Raw genomic sequence first — 13,123 nt, forward strand, 5'->3', positions numbered from 1 at the left:
CCTTACGTTGTTGTCCAGGTGTGTTAATTATTTTATTTTATGGTTTGTTTTTTAAGGTACCGTTCTGATTGTCTGCAATTAATGTGTAAGCAAGTGCAGTTTGACGTTTTCTTTACAAATCAGTTGTGAATGCCTCTGAACTAATGTAATTGTATCGATCCTGTTAGTAAATGTCCAGTGGCCACAACACTTTTTTTTAGCATAGTAACTGTCGTTTTACTGTGGTATTTGTAGTTAAAACACGGTAAACACAATACTTATCATGGTTTTACCACAGTAGCTTTGGATAAAAGCATCTGCTTTGTAAATGTAACAGTGTTTTTACTGCACACTATTTGTAAAGCACAGTAACCACAACACTAACCATGATTTTACTATAATTACTGTGTTTATTGTGTACTCTTTGTATTTAAAGCACAGTAACACAACAATTACCATGTTTTTACCAAAGTAACGTAGTTTTAATGTGGTATTTGTAGTGAAAACATGGTAACCACAACACTTACCTTGTTTTACCACAGTAACTGTGTTTTTACTGTGTACTATTTGTAGTTAAAGTACAATAACACAACATTTACCATGTTTTTAACACAGTAACGTAGTTTTAATGTGGTATTTGTAGTTAATCACATAACTTGCCATGCCTTTAATACTTTTATGTAAAAAAAATAATAATTAAATTTTTTTTTTTTGTCTTGCAGCTTCAGATCACATACATCTCCATCTCCTACAACAACCTTAAGTGTCCAACAGCTGTTTATCAACAGCTCTCTCTCTCTCTCTCTCTCTCTCTCTCTCTCTCTGTCAGCTTTTCCTTGCCTATTTTTCTGAACTGTTATTCATAATTCATTTACACATTTTTGCTGTCTTTCTTCCTTTTTTCTTCTTCCTTGAAGAAGCTACCAGGGAGGCTAAAGGCCTTCAAAGGTTCAACATTTTCTGTTTTCTTTGTTTCAGCTAAAAAGGAAGACCAAAGGAAGGCCTGTCAAACTCTGGTCTTGTCTTGTTTGTGGAGAGGGATGAATCTGGCCATCTTGTGTGTTTATGGAGAAGACCAAAAGCTGCAAAGGCAAACATTTCCAATGGTACATCTGTGTTGGTCTTAACCCTTTGACTGAACTTTATTAACCCTCAACAAAGTGTTACGCCGAAGTAGTAAGAATTTCAGCAAATTCATATGATATATATTCATACAAAGTTCTAGGACTTTTTCTACTGCTGACATTGGCCATTGCCTCAACTCTCGTGCAGATTGTGCCCATTGTAAGTAGTCAGAGTGTTTGTATCATGACGTTTATATCAAGTTCATTGTATTCTTTATTAACCTTTACAAATTGGCGCCGTCTCTTCCCGTTCCAACAGTACATGATATCTGTCCACACCTCACAGTCCATGTTGATTTGTATCGAACGCATCTGTCTAAGAAACAAGAGTCTGGAAATGCTAGTTTAACTTGTTACGTGACAAATCAGATCTTCAATTAATTTGGCCAAATCAGATCACTATATATAATGAGAACTGCTGTATTTTAGCATCCACACCAACAAATGATAAAGTTCAATTTATTATTATACATGCTGCAGTTAAGCTGTTGTCTGCCACTTTAAATGCTCAAGCTCTTTAAAGTCAGGTCTGATTGCCTGTTTTTATTGTTCAACAGATGGAAAATGTATTCCAATTATATTGTTCCTCTGTCTTTTTAAATGTAAAAAAAAAGAAAAGAAAATTGATCCTAATGATATTGTTACTCTTGTCATTAAATGTTAAATAGCTGCAGTATAGACTCATCCTTGGGGTGAAAAGGCCTTTAAACTGCTTACAACAATCCCACTAGCATGTAATCATGTTTAAAATGATTCATATTAATATAGCTTGACAAAACAGCTTTTTCTAAAAACCTTTTTCCTCTCATTTTGTTAAACTTAAACACACAATTCTGCCTTTCTCTGCCTATTTCTCTTCATCTTAGTCCTTTACTCCCTCACTCACGCACTCACACATTCTTTTTGCTCTGTTGTAAGGTAGAAACAGAGAGTTTGCATGATGGCCTTTTTCAGTTCAGGGTCAGCAAGTTCTTGTCATGATGAGCCCTCGCCAGGTAAAGTTTGTAGAAAATTGTAATGAATATTTATTAATCAAATCTTCTGACCTGAATCTTTTGGTGAATTAACTTAATTATATCTGTCTTAATTTATATGTTTAACCAACAGCAGTAATTATGGGGTCGATAGATATTTTCTTGTTTTACAGCCAAAATGGAAGACCAAAAACACAAAGAAAATAAATCACAGCAAGCTCCAGTCAAACCAGTCCTGTTGGGAATGAGGAATAAACATGGTCTTCTTGTGCCCAAACAAAAAAGACAGAGAGCTGAAAATTTTGACATTTCCATTGGTATGTCTGTATTCAAGAAATGCAGTTAAATGTAGTACAGCATTTGATGTTGATCTCTCAAAGGACTCTTCAAGTCAGCAGTTATAGTTTTTCACACATACATCTTTTTTATAGCTTCTAGAATGACTGAATATGGTGAGTACTGACACCTGCATCTGTATTCACCAACACTATTTCTCTAGAGTTATTGTTGACTTATTGTTTTTCTCTGTTTGTTTGAGGGAGGATGAAGCCAGTTGATGAAGATATCATTTCAATGGCCACCAAGTGCTGCATTGCTGCCTGAACCCATCAGGTATCTGCTGTGAAGACTGCATTCAAGAACAGCTCTACTGCGACAGCGCAGATGTTACAGCCTATAAAAGAAACTTCACAACTGAACAACTGCAAGATAGTTGTGGAGGGAATTTTTTGGCCCATACCTCCAACAAGAATCAATGTTAAGTCCAGTCCAACAATTATAAATAAAAATACTATATATTGTTTATTGATTTACAACACCCTAAATGATTTTGTCCCTCCAGGACATCTACACCAGGTGGTGTGTGAGGAAAGCACAGAGGACCATCAGAGACTCCAGCCACCCGAACCATGGACTGCTTTCACCGTTACCATGAGCAGTACCCGCACCAGCAGATTGCGAGACAAGTTTTTTCCACAAGCAATCAGACTGAACCAAACTCGTGCCAGTAACACCACACACCCCCCACCAACCTCATATGTACTGCACTCTATCACTTACACTGACTGGACTCTGACTCACTATTATTCTGCACCCTGACAATCTGTTTGCACTAATTCATACTGTACTACACTGCAAAGGTATATGTGTACTGCGATTATTGTTTTCATTGCATGCTCTCTGTATAGTATAATATTAACCATATATTGTCCTCTACATGTAATGAGTCCCTTATATACAGTATATATACAGTATATATATATATATATATATATATATATATATATATATGTGTGTGTGTGTGTGTGTGTGTATGTGTTGCATATATATTCAATATTTGTCATCCATAACGTCATGCTGCAGTTTGCACAAAATACTTTCACCACCTGTACTCTTGCATTCATGGTATTGTGATAATAAAGTGATATGATTTGAATTGGTCACATGTCATTTGTTCGTCTGTTGTACTGTAGGGTGCTGGTTAACAACTGCAAATTGTTCATGACATGGAAGAAGAAGATTATGATAGGGACATGGACAAGCAAGCAAGAGGAAGAAAACCAGGAGAGCTCTGATGATGAGAAGGAAACTGAATGTTATTCTATGATGCTCAACACATTTCACCATGCATGCATTTGGGTGGCTTCATCAGTTGTAACCTGATTAATGTAATATGGTTTTAACAACCCATTTTTATTTCCCTTGACTATCATGTCTCAATATGCTACTTTAATGCTGTATCCTCCAGTAAAGTATTGCACATGGTGTTGGATAATAAAGCATGGTGAATATTCTGTATTAAGGATGGTGTTTGGTACATACACCATTTAATGTAGAAAACAATACATATACAGTGGGGCAAAAAAGTATTTAGTCAGCCACCAATTGTGCAAGTTCTCCCACTTAAAAAGATGAGAGAGGCCTGTAATTTTCATCATGTATACCTCAACTATGAGAGACAAAATTAGAAAAAAAATCCAGAAAATCACATTGTAGGATTTTTAAAGAATTAATTGGTAAATTCCTCGGTAAAATAAGTATTTGGTCACCTACAAACAAGCAAGATTTCTGGCTCTCACAGACCTGTAACTTCTTCTTCCTCTGTCCTCCACTCGTTACCTGTATTAATGGCATCTGTTTGAACTCGTTATCAGTATAAAAGACACCTGTCCACAACCTCAACAGTCCAACTCCAAACTCCACCATGGCCAAGACCAAAGAGCTGTCAAAGGACACCAGAAACACAGTTGTAGACCTGCACCAGGCTGGGAAGACTGAATCTGCAATAGGTTAGCAGCTTGGTGTGAAGAAATCAACTGTGGGAGCAATTATTAGAAAATGGAAGACATACAAGACCACTGATAATCTCCCTCGATCTGGGGCTCCACGCAAGATCTCACCCCGTGGAGTCAAAATGATCACAAGAACTGTGAGCAAAAATCCCAGAACCACACGGGGGGACCTAGTGAATGACCTGCAGAGAGCTGGGACCAAAGTAACAAAGGCTACCATCAGTAACACACTGCGCCGCCAGGGACTCAAATCCTGCAGTGCCAGACGTGTCCCCCTGCTTAAGCCAGTACATGTCCCGTCTGAAGTTTGCTAGAGAGCATTTGGACGATCCAGAAGAGGATTGCAAGTTGAGTTTTTACTTTTTGGTTTTCAATTTGGGTTAAAAGATAGTCCAAGTGAGTTCTGCGAGCGCCAAGAGAAGTTCAAAGCCAATGGCAACCCAGTTGAGCAGAGGCGTCACACTTACTTGTCCATATATGGTCATTTATGACAGGATCTTCCGGGTTCTTGTGGTGAATGGACAGATAATCAGTTAAAGATTTATTTGTCTCTACTCAATATGAAACTGCAACAACTGATTGCATTGTGGGGTTAACCTGATGCAGGAATAGATTTGTTGATTACAGTGATTTTTTTTATCAAGGGTGTAATGGTTCCCATTGTATACATTGTTTACACTAATATTAATTAATGTACAATATTTAAACTCAAAGGTTTGCATATACTTTCATTTGCTTACAAAAAAAACTATAACTGTCATAATTATTCAAACATGCAATATTTTTCTACTATTACATTTTGATTCTGTAACATTTACAGTCTATTTATAGTCTATTAAAGCTATACAATTAATCACTTCTGTATTTCCTGGAAATGGACCCTACAATCTTGCCAATCTCAGATGCGCCAGTTGAACCATAGGAATAATAATAATAATAATAATAATAATAAAATATGAATCACACACTTTGTAGTCATTTCCCAGTGTTTATTGATGTGTCCAACTTTTTCCAAGACAAACATAGTGCCCAGAACAGCATTCTCTCTTTGTGTAACTATGAAAAAAAAAAAAGGAAAACAAAAAAAGCAGTTGATTATAACAATGTATCTGCAAAGACGTAATCAATTATAGTGAAATCTAACCACAAAAAACAATGACTGATTAATAATTAAGGTACATGGAAACAAATACATAACTAAAAATATGCAATAGAAGACCCCTTTAAAAAAAAACATTGTCTAATATTCAAAAAGAATAAGAGTTTGTTTACAGAAAAATGTTATAAGATGCCAAATAATATTTTACAAACTGGAACTTTTGAGCCTCCAATTGAAAAGACATTATTTTCTTCCCTTTAATGAACAAATTATATTTCAATATTTTACAATTACCTTTAAAAATATATCTCCTGTAATCATTGTTTCTTCTATTGTGACTATATGCAAGACAAATTAAAATGGTTGATAACAATTATAATTTTATAATTATAAAAGTCATAGTGATAGCGACAGGAGTGCTCACAGTAGAGATGGTAGTGTTGACTGTGGAGGAGAAATTAATACAGGTAGACATGCTAAGACTGGAAGTTGGCAGTAAAGGATTGAGAGCAGATGTGCCACACGAGAGAGAGAGAGAGAGATGTGAAAGTTTTAGAAAGGGCTGATATTGTGGAGAGCTGATGGAGTAATCTGTGAGAAATCCTGCAACGCAGAAAGAAAGAGAATTTATCACATGATGAACAATGAAAATATTGACAACAACGAATGGCAGACAACGACATAACTATAGAGCGTGCTTATAATAAATAGAATGTTATTGTCTGTTGGTGTGGATGGTAAATAGTTCTCATTATAGTTATTGTTCTTGGTGTGAACAGCTTTAAGTGATCTGATTTGGCCAAATTAATTGAAGATCTGATTTGTCACGTGACAAGTTAAACTAGCATTTCCAGACTCTTGTTTCTTAGACAGATGCATTCGATACAAATCAACATGGACAGAAAGGCAGACTGTGAGGTGTGGACAGATATCATGTACTGTTGGAACGGGAAGAGACGGCGCCAATTTGTAAAGGTTAATAAAGAATACAATGAACTTGATATAAACTTCATGATACAAACACTCTGACTACTTACAATGGGCACAATCTGCACGAGAGTTGAGGCAATGGCCAATGACAGCAGGAGTAAAAGTCCTAGAACTTTGTATGAATATATATCATATGAATTTGCTGAAATTCTTACTACTTCGGCGTAACACTTTGTTGAGGGTTATTCCTGATGGGGCCGTGGGATATCTAAACCAAAGTTTAAGAAACATCAAATGCTGTGCAAAATGTAACTGCCATAAAGTTCAGTCAAAGGGTTAAGACCAACACAGATGTACCATTGGAAATGTTTGCCTTTGCAGCTTTTGGTCTTCTCCATAAACACACAAGATGGCCAGATTCATCCCTTTCCACAAACAAGACAAGACCAGAGTTTGACAGGCCTTCCTTTGGTCTTCCTTTTTAGCTGAAACAAAGAAAACAGAAAATGTTGAACCTTTGAAGGACTTTAGCCTCCCTGGCAGCTTCTTCAAGTTCAGCATTGGGAGCTTCGAGTACAAGTTACTTGTTAATATTAACAGCTTTTGGCATAACTGATCAAAATTTGATTCTGAGCTTTGAAAATATGCCATGATGAACAAGAAGAAGGAAGAAAGAGAGCAAAAATGTACAAATTAATTATGAATAACAGTGTGCTTAATTGTATTGAATATGCACTTTGTATTTCAAAAACACTTTTATTGGAAGGTAATATAATAACAATAATAATGAAATTAAAGGCCACTTAAGTGTAAACAGAGTTAAGATTTAAATCTTAAACTTAAACTTAGTTAAATTGAATGTAGTAAATTGCAACTATCATTATAATTGTGCAATTACAATATATGTAAATACCAGCTGACATGCAAGTTTCAATACAAATGACATGTAAATATATTTTAGTTGACCATAAATGCTTGTCAGTGCATTCAGCAGCACTCTTTAAACATATTTCAAAGACAATATAAGTAATTTCATCTAAAGATAGGCTTAAATCTTAGAGTCACAGTCACCACCAATCACGCACACCAGATCACAATCACCTGAGTACTAACCACCGCCACCTGTCACCACTCAGCCTGAGCACTATGTGAAAGCACTCCTCCTGCACAGGCACTGTCTGGTATTGAACATTCATTGTGTACTAACCTGACTCTCTTCTGCTCTACTTACCAGCCAGTTTGTCTAGCGATCATCCCCCGTTCTCGACAGCTCCAGTGCTCCACCGCTCCTTCGTTCCCCGGATCTCCACAGTTCTCTTGGGAGGAACACAGGATAGGATTCCGCTCAGTGACCAGCTTCATATAACCTGTTCACTCTGTTCACCCACCTTGTTTCTCTGCCTGGTTCCTCACCCCCCGACTCTGCCAAATTAACAAACTGTTTGTGCACTTACGTCTGTGTCCTCTCGTCTGTGTGCTGACACTTACTTAGGTGAATTCAACCAATTGCATTTAATATAAAACTTTATTTTTAACAAAAATTATTTGTTATAATACATTGCATTAGTTTCAGTTCGCACTTAAGTGCATTATTTTAAAGCACCTTATTTCTGTAATAAGTATTTAAATTAAAGTGTACTTCTTTTTCACAAGGGACAGCATCAGGATGAGTAAACAATGACAAAATTTTCAACCTGCAATACTTCAAGTATTCCCTACTAACCTTGTGAAGTTATTGCTAATGTAACTCCTGTCACAACCATGTAAAGCCAATAAACCTTCTAGCTTTCATTTGATACACAGAAGAATTTCAATAAGAAACTGTTTACAGAAGACAATCCACCCACAGGAATTACATCAGTATCACATAACCAGGAACTCATCCATCCGTCCCATCTCTAAAAGGACGATTTAAACGAAAAGCACATTTTTAGGTAAGAATTATGTAATACAAGCACTTAATAAAAACACAAGCTGCACATTGCTTTTAAACCCGCTGGAATAACCTGTCTCGAACACTTCAGCTGTAAATGCATCACCATAAACACAAATCTTTGCATTTAAGCTTATTTTGAACAGAAAACACGTATATCAGAGACGCACACCCACATGCAGACGCACGGTATCCATCATGATACAAAACAGCAGTATTTGGATGACATTTAGATCCCTGCTGACTTTTTAATTAAAGAAGCTGCCATTGTGAAAAAGGGAACGCCGCAGATATAAAGACCCACAAGCGTTTCTTTTTTTAGACAGAACTTCGACCCTTCATCTCGCAGTTAACCTTCACATTTACCAGCTAATAATTATTTTTAATTATGCCTGTAGGTTTCGGGATACACATGTTTGATAAGTTAAGCGCAAAAGACTGTTGCGTAACAAACCATTGGCTGCACGTTTATACATAAAATGGCATTGTAAAATATTTCCATGACGCTCTTAATATTTGGAGACACTTTCAAGGAAAATGATAAAAAGCGATGAGCTCCATTATAACACTTCATCATATGTTATTTTAGAGAAGCTGCATGTGTAATCACCTCCTCTGCTTGTTCAGTGCCTCCACCGAGCACAAATGTCTCATCTCTCCGGATTTCATCATGTTTAAGCACTGGAGTGTGTGAGACTCGGATGATGATGATGATGGAATTGCTATTAGTTCTGTGATATTGCATAGAGAGTGGAAACTTGTTAGTAGGAGAGAAAGTGTAGAACTAGAATAGAGAAAAACCGAACATTTTCTCTATTGTGTGATTGGGTGGTGTAGCAGGACAATAGCATCTTTCCATTGCTGATATGATGACAAATAGAATTGGTTTGAGTAGTAATGCACCAATATATCATCCAGGCTGATTAACTAGCCAATACATGCCTGTTATGGAATTAAACACATTGATAACTGGGACACATTTGTCAATTAACATAGTCTTTTTGCTTTCTACCAGAAGCCTTCATGTGCATTTTATATAATATGAAAATATTAAATATTTACAATATGCAAAGTGAATCTAATGTTTTCATTTCATATTAAATGCAGTTATTGAAATTCAGAGTGTTTTAAGTTACTTAAATAGGACTTTTATATGTCATAAATCTATTGTCTTTGAATAGTGGTTGTGTACTGCTTAATGCATTTAATTTCTATTGAAACTTGCATTTACATGTATTTGTTATTACACATTCATAATGACGACGTTGCAATTTAAATAGCCTTATATTTAATTAGCATTATATTATCTTTAAGTAATTTTTTTATTATTATTATACTTTTAGGATTTGCAATACACTACAAGTGCACATTCAATACAATTGTGCACTTCTTTTTCAAAAGGGCAAATATCATTCTAAATAAATAAACCACAGCCTACTGAATATAATTATGTTTGAAAAATCATTATGTTTGAAAACTTAACCTTCTAGGCCTACATTGTTCTGTAATTCTTTTTTTTTTTTCTTTGTTTTTTGGATAAAAGTTGCAAAAAAAAAAGTAAAAAATAAATAAATAAAATGAATGTTTACAAGAAATTACTGTAAATTTTTTTTTTTTTTCAGTGTGCATTGCTTTTTATTTTATAAATGAATAAATAGCCAAACAACCAAACAAACAAACAAAAAGAAGAAAAATCAACCCCATGTTGTTGTAAACCCATTCTTTTTTTCTTTTTTTTTTGTATCAGTGAAAAAGAAAAGGAGATGGATAAGGGGTGAGAGGATGCTGATTACAGCTGTCATGCTCCAAAAAGCACATTTAAAAATATTGTAATGTCTGTGAGCTATATCGAGATAAGTCTATAGCTTTGCAAGAACAGACTTAAATGTATTCACCTTAGTTTAAAACACCTAACTACTACGGAGCAAACATACAGGTGAAGGTGAAATCCAGGCAGCTTCTTTTACTTTGTCTGCCAAAACACACTTGGTCTGCATCCTCCTCCCCATATGTGATTATGGAGATGCTGTGTACAGATGTCACCTCCAAAACTCTTCACGTTGACTTTTATTCTATTATAAACTGCCTATCTTTGCATATTAGACAAGAACTTTATTGGCTTACCTTTATTTGCTGGACCTTGCTTTGGTCTGAGATCAGTTTATTTGAAAATATGCTTCAATGTCATTCCTGCAGCCTCCAGAATGTTCCTATAATAAACATTGGCTGCTCTGCCTTCAGATTTTGCCCCTGATCATTGGGACCAACTGCAGAATATTCTAATAGGCTAATTATATAATTACATAGTCATACCCCAATTATAATTTTTTTTTTTTTATTGCTTACATGCTTTAGATAGAATGTGTAAACGTGTAGATAATGTGTAAACGTGAACTGCTATTATTATGTTCCTTTTTTTAATTAGCCAGGTTTTTAATTAATCTTTGTTAGTTATTACATATTGTTTATATTTTATATTTTAATGTATACTGATGTAATTTAAACAATATCAAGTAATATTTACTTCATATAATATTTAATGAATAAATATTACATTTTTAAATTATATTTATAGACATAATTTCTTTAATATTTAATACATTTTTATATAATTTTTAATATAATTTATATATATATATATATATATATATATATATGAAGAGTTCATTTGCAAAAACAGATAACTCCGTTTTTAACAATTCTCAAAAATCATGTTTTTTCATTGTGCATTCCAATTAATCTCAATCAAATTGCAGTTGTTGTTGTTTTTTTCACTAAGTTAAAAAATAACTGAAAATCAGCTAACTAACACAATAAAACACAATAAAAACATGATAACATAATAAAAAACATGATTCCCTGTCGATACTCCACTCGTACTGGTAGACGCATATGGAAAAAATATTTTTCTCTTGAACTGAAGCCTTATTCAATCAGTGAAACTGCACAACCATTGGTTCGTGCATTGTGCACGAACCTGTGGCGACAAAGCCCGCCAGAGCCCGCCAGAATGGGCAGAGGCATCTGGCTATATAAGCGGCCGTTTCGCCATGGGATCCTCAGATTTCTTCTCCTTCAGTGACAACGACTTCTCCTCCGCTGATCCCAGAAGCCTTGCTCACCCTCGCAGCTGGATCCAGCGACCTTGATATGCTCGGCTGATTTGCCTTTTCCTCACACCCCAGCATCGCAGCAGTTCCGGTCCCGTTCGCTGCCACCATCTGGTGATCTACACTCTAAAAGAGCCGGCGTTGTTGCAAATGCCGCGCCGTTACTGCGGTTCGTGCAGGTCTCCCCTGCATGCCGATGACGGCCACAGCGAGTGCGTTTCCTGCCTGGGGAAATCCCATGCGGACGCTGTGCTCGTTGGATCTGATTGTTCTCACTGCGCTCACTGATTGTCTCGCCTCTCTGCGCTCACGGATAGCTTTCTTTTCAGGGACCTGTGAGGAAAAAACAGCGGGGCAGAGGATCTCAGCGCCCAGCTGAGAGCGAGCTCACGTCGGCTCAGATCCCACGTGCCTCTTTTCCCAACCTGACCAGCGTCCCTCTGCCAGCGCGAGCGATCTGGTCTCGCTCGGTGGGAGTGACGAAGAGCTGGCCGATGACAGCATGTCATTGGCTGCTTCGGACGCAGAGGAGCTGTCGGGCTCGGTAACTGACCCTGCCCTCCTGCCTTCGTCCGCACCCAGCGCCGCCAAAGCCAGGATAGATGCCGAACTTCTCCGTGTCCTCTCAAAAGTGGTTAAAGAGCTGGGATTGGAGTGGTCTACACTAGAGGAGCCCTCTCGCAGCCGTCCGGATGAGTGGTTCCTGCCAGGGCGCCGTCAGGCCCCTCGCCAGCGATCCTCGCCGTTCTTCCCCGAAGTTCACGACGAGCTCACAAGATCATGGCGCTCCCCACTCTGCTCGCCTCTGTACTTCCTGTTCATCCGCCCTCACTAAGGTTGACGGCGCTGAAGAAAAGGGGTACGAGAAGATGCCTCCTCTGGATGAGTCAGTGGCTGCGCACCTCTGCCCACCCACTGCGATCGGCTGGAAGGCAAAGGCCACCCACCCGTCCAAGCCATGCAGGACCAGTTCAGCACTCGATGGACGCTCCTACGCTTCGGCGCTCCACTTGATGGCGGTCCTCCAGGTCTATCAGGCCAAACTTCTCTCTGCCATGGACGAATCTGAGCCTGATCCTGCGACTCTCAGGGAGCTGAGAAGTGCAACAGACCTGGCCCTGCACGCCACCAAGACCACCGCCCAGGCGATAGGGAGGTCCATGGCCAACCTGGTGGTGCTCGAGCGCCACCTCTGGCTCACGCTGACGGAAATCAAGGACGTAGACAAGGTCCCCTTCCTTGATGCCCCGATTTCCCCCAACGGCCTCTTTGGACCTGCGGTCGAAGGGTTTGCTGAGCGCTTCACAGAGGCACAGAAGTCGTCACAGGCCATGCGACACTTTCTGCCAAAACGCTCCAGCTCCGCAGCTGCTTCTAGTCGGCCAAAGCCTATGCCGAATCAGCAGCCCGCGAAGCCTGCACCTGATCTACAGAACAGGAAGAGGAGAGGGCCAAGTCCCGCCACGGCCGGACCGCCCACCAAACAGCCTCTCTTAAACCTCTTTTCACCCCGTTCATCTCCGGGTGCAGAGGAAAATGTGTTTGTTGCAAATACAGGGCCCATACAAGCGCCCAAGCAACCGCCCGCAGTGATAGTGGGAAAAATAAAACACAAACATTCTCAAAAAGAGAATGTTTCTCTTTCCTGAGGCTGAGACTGTTGCTACTGCGTGTTTTGAGCTT

The 13,123-nt window shown here is 38.2% G+C and overlaps 1 long non-coding RNA gene across 1 annotated transcript; it reads left to right on the top strand.

The window, feature by feature from the left end:
- The first annotated feature begins 973 nt into the window (after positions 1 to 973).
- On the top strand, positions 974 to 3,170 carry LOC131546389 (uncharacterized). The gene is made up of 5 exons (XR_009272678.1): positions 974 to 1,085; positions 2,026 to 2,098; positions 2,251 to 2,394; positions 2,616 to 2,833; positions 2,919 to 3,170. It is a non-coding gene; the product is annotated as an uncharacterized LOC131546389 (long non-coding RNA).
- The last annotated feature ends 9,953 nt before the right edge of the window (positions 3,171 to 13,123 follow it).

The sequence above is a fragment of the Onychostoma macrolepis genome, chromosome 08 (assembly GCF_012432095.1).
Source record: "Onychostoma macrolepis isolate SWU-2019 chromosome 08, ASM1243209v1, whole genome shotgun sequence".
In the NCBI taxonomy this organism is placed as follows: domain Eukaryota; kingdom Metazoa; phylum Chordata; class Actinopteri; order Cypriniformes; family Cyprinidae; genus Onychostoma; species Onychostoma macrolepis.